Genomic DNA, 8,449 nt, shown 5'->3' on the forward strand with positions numbered 1-8,449 from the left:
AAAATAAAACAAAGGATTGTGAACGCTGGAGATCAGAAACAGAAATTGCTGGAGAAACTCAACAGGTCTTGGAGCATTTGTGGGAAGAAAAAAATGTTCGCCAGTGTCACCTGACTCAAAATGTTAATTCTGCTTTCTTCCCACAGATTCTGCCAGACTTGCTGAGTTTTTCAAGCAATTTCTGTTTTTGTTTCAATCAGATCCCCATTTTTCCCCCAGCCTATCTAATCTCACTTCATAGCTGAAAGACTCCCAACATGAGCAACATTGTGCAGAGGACATTTAGCACACACTTCCAGTGCAAACACATCCTTCCTATCGTGTGAAAAATAGATCTCCAACTATTGCCTAAACTAGCATCTTATAAGGCTCCATCATAACCACCTTCCTCTTGTATTCAATGCTCTGACTAAGAAAGGCAAGTATCCCATTTGCCTTCTTAACCACCCCATCCACCTGTCCTGTTACCTTTAAGGATCAATGCACTTGCACACCATGGTCCTTTTGATCTATATTTTTGAGGTTCCTACAAGTCATTGTACTCGTTTGGTTTGCTGGTCCTTTTAAAATGCATCACTTCACATTTTTCAGGATTAAACTCCATTTGCCACAGTTCAACCTGGCTGACCAGGTCATGATCATGCTACCAATTTTTGTATCATCTTTGAACTCACTATTAAAACCTCCTTTATTCAAGTCTAAATCATTAACATACACTACAAACAGCAAGGACCCAGCACCAAGCCCTGTGGAACACTACTGGATGCAGACTTCCAGTCACAAAAACAACCTTCAGCCATCATCCTCTGTCTCCTGTCACCCAGCCAATTTTGGATCGTATTTGCCAAAGTGCCTTCTGAGAAAGGGTACATGGGGTAGAGGAGTGTAAAAGGGAAGAAATGAGAAGGAAAATACCAAAAAACATTGTCCACAGTAGAAAATAATCCTGGACAAGCAGTAGAGTATAGGGCGAAGAACATTCATGTAAAGAAACAATCAGTGTAGCTCAGACAGTTAACTAAAGGAACATAGTGAGTGTACAATTAGCAGTTAATGGGAAGAGTTGCTGAATTTTTTTGGTCAAGAATTTCATGTTGTATCATCCCTAGATCACAGCTCATTAGCATCACACAATACAGGCAACAGTTAATTAGAGTCCAGAGATCATTGTATAGCCTAAGATAGCCATACAAGTATGAATCTTAAGAAAAGGTTTGGGTGCTAGGGGCAGATGTTGAGGACAGATAAGCTCTGAAGATAAAACAGACATGGAAGTTCTGTTGGAATTAGAGGACTCAGCACCTTGCAGAGAATAAGCTGAATCCAACTTTTGCAGTAAAGGATTGATGTATAGTTTATTTTATATCAATGCTGCATGTTACTATTGTCACGCAAAAATGTATAAATATGTTGTTTTGGACTGTGAATGGCAGTGTGTCTTGGAGCTTGAATCCCACGCTGCATTGATACATGCTTGACTAAAGTCTGCCTTATTCCAAGCTACTCAGACTGAAGACTCAATTTATGCAAGTCCCTCCAACAATTGGCATTGAGAGTAGAGTACTCACTGGCTCTGTGGGTCCTAATAAGGTGAGTATGTTTATTTTATCATCCGTAGTTAGAGGAGCAAACCATGTAGTTGATCACTGACCATAAACTGTGGTACCAAAGAACTATCGGAGGTGGAGTCAGATTGAGTTGAATGGAATCACTCATTGCGCTAATCTAAGGGTTGTTACAGGAAATTAGTAATAGGCCCTGTGAAAACCTGATGACAGGACGCCAACAGAGTTAAAGGCCACGTGAAAGGGAATGTATGGTAGGACATAGGACAGCGTACAGGAAACTAAGAAGGGAAGAAACCTTACACTACCTTAAAGATAACTAACAAATCAGGAAAGGGTACCAAAGGAAAGGTATCTTGATGTCAAATGGGGTCCAGAGGGATCCATGCTCCATTTATAGTTGACCAAACAAAGGAAACATATTGATCAAATAGCTAAAGCTAATTAGAATCCCACAAAACCACCTGGTTTCTAAAGACAGTGGTAAGAAAACAAAAAGACAAACAAAGAGGACAAGGCCTTAATATTGATACATGAAGTTCATGCAGAATTAATAAGACGCATGATTCAATTAAACACAGAAATAAAAGATGTCCAAATTAATGGAGGCCGGGCCAGTACGAGTGGCCGTTGAACCAAGCCCAAATAATCTAAAGGGAAATTCTTTAGGCAGCAGATGTTTCTCACAGCTGAGATGTACAGAGGTAATTTCTGTATCATGACTTTGTACTTTAACTGCTGGTTCTGGGATGTGAATCACAGGATGTAAAACCATTTGTACACCTCACTCTCACTGCAAGCAAAATATAAGCAGTAAGTGAAAAACTGAGATCAGAAAAAAGTAAGGAAGTCTTCTTAAGTTGTGAGATAGAGAGAGACACCAGCTCTTTACACTTGATCAAGGTAATAAGCCTTTCCTGATTGGGTAGGAATTTAAATATCCATAGTCCCAGAATTAAATGTTACTTCTATGTAGTCTGGCTGTATGTGTTTTCATTCATTACTTTGCTAAGTGTTGTGTAATGTGTGTGTTAACATTCCCTGGAGCTCAAGATCAGGGGATACTTTGAGTTCAGTTTTTATTTTTGAAACGGACTGATAAGCTAGAAGAGAAACCTGTTAGGAAGGAAGATGTGTTGGACATTTTGAACAACTTGAGGATAGACAAGTCCCCCGGGCCTGACGGGATATATCCTAGGATTATGTGGGAAGCAAGAGAGGAAATTGCAGTACCGTTGGCAATGATCTTCTCGTCTTCACTGGCAACGGGGGTGGTACCAGGGGACTGGAGAGTAGCGAATGTTGTGCCCCTGTTCAAAAAAGGGAATAGGGATAACCCCGGGAATTACAGGCCAGTTAGTCTTACTTCTGTGGTAGGCAAAGTAATGGAAAGGGTACTGAGGGATAGGATTTACGAGTATCTGGAAAGACACTGCTTGATTAGGGACAGCCAGCATGGATTTGTGAAGGGTAGGTCTTGCCTTACAAGTCTTATTGAATTCTTCGAGGAGGTGACCAAGCATGTGGATGAGGGTAGAGCAGTGGATGTAGTGTACATGGATTTTAGTAAGGCATTTGATAAGGTTCCCCATGGTAGGCTTATGCGGAAAGTCAGGAGGCATGGGATAGAGGGAAATTTGGCCAATTGGATAGAAAACTGGCTAACCGGTCGAAGGCAGAGAGTGGTGGTAGATGGTAAATATTCAGCCTGGAGCCCAGTTACAAGTGGAGTTCCACAGGGTTCAGTTCTGGGTCCTCTGCTGTTTGTAATTTTTATTAATGACTTAGATGAGGGAGTCGAAGGGTGGGTCAGTAAATTTGCAGATGATACGAAGATAGGTGGAGTTGTGGACAGTGAGGAGGGCTGTTGTCGGCTGCAGAGGGACTTAGATATGATACAGAGCTGGGCTGAGGAGTGGCAGATGGAGTTCAACCCTGCCAAGTGTGAGATTGTCCATTTTGGAAGAACAAATAAGAATGCGGAATACAGGGTTAATGGTAGGGTTCTTAGTCAGGTGGAGGAACAGAGGGATCTTGGGGTCTATGTACATAGATCTTTGAAGGTTGCCACTCAGGTGGATAGAGTTTGTAAGAAGGCCTATGGAGTATTATCGTTCATTAGCAGAGGGATTGAATTCAAGAGTCGTGAAGTGATGTTGCAGCTGTACAGGACTTTGGTTAGGCCACAGTTGGAGTACTGTCTGCAGTTCTGGTCGCCTCACTTTAGGAAAGATGTGGAAGCTTTGGAGAGGGTGCAGAGAAGATTTACCAGGATGTTGCCTGGAATGGAGAGTAGGTCGTTGAGAGTTCTCGGCCTTTTCTCGTTGGAACGGCGAAGGATGAGGGGTGACTTGATAGAGGTTTATAAGATGATCAGAGGAATAGATAGAGTAGACAGTCAGAAACTTTTTCCCCGGGTACAACAGAGTGTTACAAGGGGACATAAATTTAAGGTGAAGGGTGGAAGGTATAGGGGAGATGTCAGGGGTGGGTTCTTTACCTAGAGAATGGTGGGGGCATGGAATGCGCTGCCCGTGGGAGTGGTAGAGTCAGAATCATTGGCGACCTTTAAGCGGCATTTTGGATTGGTACATGGATGGGTGCTTAATCTAGGTTAGAAGTTCGGCACAACATCGTGGGCCGAAGGGCCTGTTCTGTGCTGTATTGTTCTATGTTCTATGTTCTATGAATATATGGTGATGTGAAAATGTGATGTCTGGCTGCGTCACTTTAGAACATGTATGATTATGATGAGCTTCCTTTAAAGAACTGTCAATGTTTGTGCAAAACAAAATCCTGCTATAAAATTTGTTTCTCAAAAGCTTGGTAAAAATTTACCTATGGAATCATTTCCAATAAGACCAACTGAAGAAGGAAAAAAATCAAGTCAAATAACATAACTTATTTCCTCTCTTCCTAAAAAACCGTACCCTGTGTCATTTATAGTTTGAAGAAAGGGTCCAGGGAAAAAAAGTTTAATCTAAGAACCTGTTTGAATTATCATGTTTGGAATTTCATTTTCTGGCCAGAGTGATCTTTCAAATATTATTTTAACATATTGCTAATCTTAAATGCTCATAGGTATGAAATAAGGAAAATTGGAATTTTGGAAAAGTAATTCTCTTTGAACTAAATGATCTGACAATATATTCTAAAATCTGAGAAATCCGATATCTAAGAGTCTGAAAGAAAAGTAAAATCTAAACAAAGGAGGAAGATTATATATACATTGTTTATTGATAGAGATACTTAGACTAATTAACCCATCCTGCTTGAAGTGGGATGGGTGGATACTTTTTGTTTTTCAGATAATTGCAAATATAGAATGATTTTCCCAACAGCTTTGAATTTCTGAGTTTGGCTGCAGACTTTGTATTTTGCCCCATGGTGATGGACATGTCATCCTCAATCCACCTAGCCATTTGTTAACAATGTACCTCAGTACTGGAGAACTACTATGATCACATTAAATATATTAAATGTCAGGCATTTCAAAACCACTAAGCCTGGGCACACTTAATGTAATTTCTCATTATGATATGCTTAAGACCTACATAGCTTGGCATTCTAAAACATTTACATGGAACAATTGTCTTTCTCAATGGTAAAGGTCTTGTGTTAGGAAAGTGCAGACACAGGAGACATCAGACTTTTATCCCATAGGCTTTAATTAAACTCCGAGTATATCATGTAAAGAATGAGAAAAGTTAGTTGAGTATCCTAATGTGGTCGACACTCAAGTGTATATCTCGGAGCTTGCCTCAAAGTTAGGAGAGGAAACTAGGCAAGAAACAGCATTACGAAGTCATACTCATAGAATTACACCTTACAATGTCACAGACCCCACCATCCCACTGCCTGGACAGACCCACCAGAGGTGACGGCATTGTGTTAGATCGTAGAACTGTAGAACAGATACAGCACAGAAAGAGTCCATTCAGCCCATTGTGTCTGTGCTAGCTAAATACACTAGCTGCCCATTTGATTTCCAATGGTCGAGCAATGTTCTTTTTAAATGAGTTGAGGGTTTCAGCATCAACCACCAAACTGGGGCAGCAAATTAAAGACACTCTCCACTGTCTGGGTGAAAACATTTTTTTCATTTTTCCTTCTATCATTTACCTTTCAACTGTGCCTCTAGTTAATTCGCCTCTCCACAAAGGAATTATGTCTTCCCTGTCCACTCTATCCAAAAACATCATTATTTTATACACGTCAATTAAGCACCCCTTAGCCTTCTCTGTTTTAAGGAAAACAATATTAGCCTCTGCAATTTTTTTTTCAGATGGCTGTAATTTTCAAACTCTGGTGACATTCTTGAAAATCTCCCTTTTTAAAAAGATCCTGGAAAATTATAATATGCATGCACATAGTCTTAATGGTTTCAACGACAGAAGAAAAATTGTAAGGGACTTTTGAAGAAGGAAACCGAATATTGAACTTGGACACATTTATGTATATAATTTCTCAGCCAGAGTTACCAAGTAACCTTAAACAAAATGCTGTCTGAAAACAAAGAATGAACAAAGTATGTTATTGCCTGGAGTCAGAAATGTTTGACTTCTGATTTAAAGATATTATGAGTATATTGTTGGACTACAAATCTCTCCAGGGTTCAGGAAGTAATTAAGTTTGGAGAATGATGGCAGAAGAATCAAACAAAATTAGAATAATGTGTTATAACAACAATTAAGATTAACATATAATTTAGTAAAAGGGAAGTTTAGATGAGAGTACTAAACTGATATCTTTCGCTTGGTGATGTTTGTCCCCTGGTACTTCCTTTAAGAGATCTGAATTTGATGATTGAGCCACTAACCAAGACATCAGGACCATACACTAAAAGAAAGCTAAAATCTCACTGATCTTTTGATAAGATCATACAAGAGTCAAGAATGTGGTCATAGTATTGGGTGTGCGATATTGTATTATGATTTTCTTTACCAACTCACTCACAAGTGCTCTATATTTACTGTAATGCATTTTCATTCATTCATAATTCTATACTAACTCACTCACAAACACTCTATCTTTACTATGCCACGTTTCCATTCACTCATTCATAAAACTGTGTTTTTGTAGTACATTTTACTCATACAAGGTAAAGTAAATATCCCTTCCAACCCATTACTATTTCTTTACACCTTTCAATTCTTATCAGTCCCATGCTGATTAGTGTTTAGACTTGGTTATGTATCAAAGGCTACCCTGAATAAGTGTTAATACTCTAACCTACACGGAACAATGCCATCATGTCTCCATAACTCACTCAAAACTGTGGAAAGATCATAATATTAATTAGCCCTTAGTAACTGTCTCTCTGAATAGGTTGCAGAACATGAAACAGTTTCCTTCACAAGTCTGTACTTTTTAAATATATATTAAATAGGACTGCTACTCCCTTTCAGAAACTTACTATCAAAATCACACTTCCATGAAACTTCATGAATGAATGTGTAAGAATAGTCAAAACTGACAATGGTAGATGAAATCTCATGCCTCAGCTGTGGGAGATCAGTTTTAATATCCTCACTACAATTACTTATGCTTGGTAAAGAGGCTATTTTCACCACTCACTGAATTCAGTCATTGTTGAACACAATCCCACATAGGATACTGCATAGGCGTGTAAGGATAGTCTGAGATTAGTCCAAAATAGACTGGTACAAAGGAGAGGCAATATTGCACTGAAGAACAGGTTTCCATCATATGCACCAACTTGACAAACGCCATAACATAAAATGGTTAATGTGGCCAGTAAAGTGAGAAACATCTTAATTTATAAGACATCTACTCCCCAGTGAAAATGGCCATAAAATAATTGGGGCTGAAATGTGTTGCTGGAAAAGCGCAGCAGGTCAGGCAGCATCCAAGGAGCAGGAGAATCGACATTTCGGGCATAAGCCCTTCTTCAGGAATCATAAAATTTCTCCCATAAAATAATTGGGATAGACTAAAGTAAATGGAATAAATTTAGATTTAAACAGCCAAGGGCTTGGGTTTGGAACAATTAGTGAGAAGTATCCTAAAGACAGACACTGATGAAAGAGAGCTGGAGAATTTTAAATTCATGTATGATGTTATTTTGCTATTATTGAGTGAGGTGGCTTGCAGATAAGGAACTACAAGATAACAAACCAAGTTAAGGAGCAGAGATCTGAATCTATAATATGCAGAGGTTATGGATAATTAGAATATAGAGTATTTTAGAAAAAGTTTTGGAGACAGATTAACTGAAAGAAAATACAAATGCAAACAATTTGAACAGATTATTACACTCAAACATCAAGGGGAGAGGAGCCATTGAGCGTTTGTGAGAAGTCAGTGATGGGGAGAGTGGCAAGGTTGCTGAGGAGATGGAAGGAGATGGAGTGATGCAGTTATTTGTTGATGTATCTAGAAAATATTGTGAGGGTACATGGGTATCACTAAGTTACCTACTAAATTATGCAGTAATTATGAATTATGCCCAGAGCAGAATAGATTTATCCAAGTATCACCAAGGAGAGATCATTGGGCATGTCCAGAAGAATTAATCAGAACTTCTTTCAAGCACACACTCTCACATGCGCACACACACACAAACACACAAACACACACACTGTCTCTCTCTCTCTCCCTCACATGCATGCACATATGTAAGTCTATAAGATAAATTTGCAATTGCAGAATTGTTTTGGAGATACATTCTATTTTGTTCAAAAAGTGCACAATCTGCAGGCAGTCAATGCCTCATTCCTGATGAAGGGCTTTTTGCCCAAAACATCAATTTTCCAGCTCCTTGGATGCTGCCTGACCTGCTATGCATTTCCAACACCACCCTAATCTTGACTCTAATCTCCAGCATCTGCAGTACACACTTCTGCCTAATCAATGCAGGCAGT

The sequence above is a fragment of the Chiloscyllium punctatum genome, chromosome 46 (genome assembly GCF_047496795.1).
Source record: "Chiloscyllium punctatum isolate Juve2018m chromosome 46, sChiPun1.3, whole genome shotgun sequence".
Classification (NCBI taxonomy): Eukaryota; Metazoa; Chordata; class Chondrichthyes; order Orectolobiformes; family Hemiscylliidae; genus Chiloscyllium; species Chiloscyllium punctatum.